The following is an 826-nucleotide window of genomic DNA, read 5'->3' as shown; positions in this document are numbered from 1 at the left end:
AGACTCTATATAGACTGCTACATACACTGACTATTCCAAACATTAGGAATACCTTCCAAAATATTTAGTTGCATCCCTCTCCGGCCACCCCCGCCTTTAGCCCTCAGAACAGCCTCAATTCGTCAGGGCATGGACTCTACAAGGTGTCGAAAGCATTCCACAGGGATGGACCATTCTTGATACACATGGGAAACTGTTGAGTGTGGTTTTAGTTGTTGACAAAATCTTGCCCGTTCACCCTCTGAATGGCACACACACACACACACACACACACACACACACACACACACACACACACCACACACACACACACACACACACACACACACACACACACACACACACACACTCCAACAATCCATGTCTCATTTGTCTCAAGGCTTAAAAATCCTTCTTTAACCTGTCTCCTCCCCTTCATCTACACTGATTGAAGTGGATTTAACAAGTGACATCAAAAGGGATCATAGCTTTTCACCTGGATAAACCTGGTCAGTCTGTGTCAAGGAAAGAGCAAAATTAGGATGATTTCTGCAATTTATCAAAATCTAGAAAAGAGCATTTCAATTCTACAACCACAGCAGAGCCCTCACCTACAGAGAGACGGACCTAGAAAATAGTCCCCAAAACCAGCTGGTCCTGGGGCTCTGTTCACAGACCCCACAGAGCCCTCACCTACAGAGAGACGGACCTAGAAAACAGTCCCCTAAACCAGCTGGTCCTGGGGCTCTGTTCACAGACCCCACAGAGCCCTCACCTACAGAGAGACGGACCTAGAAAACAGTCCCCTAAACCAGCTGGTCCTGGGGCTCTGTTCACAGACCCCACA

The sequence above is a fragment of the Salmo salar genome, chromosome 05 (assembly GCF_965601325.2).
Source record: "Salmo salar chromosome 05, fSalSal1, whole genome shotgun sequence".
Taxonomy (NCBI): Eukaryota; Metazoa; Chordata; class Actinopteri; order Salmoniformes; family Salmonidae; genus Salmo; species Salmo salar.
Note: the sequence above shows the minus strand (reverse complement) of the source record.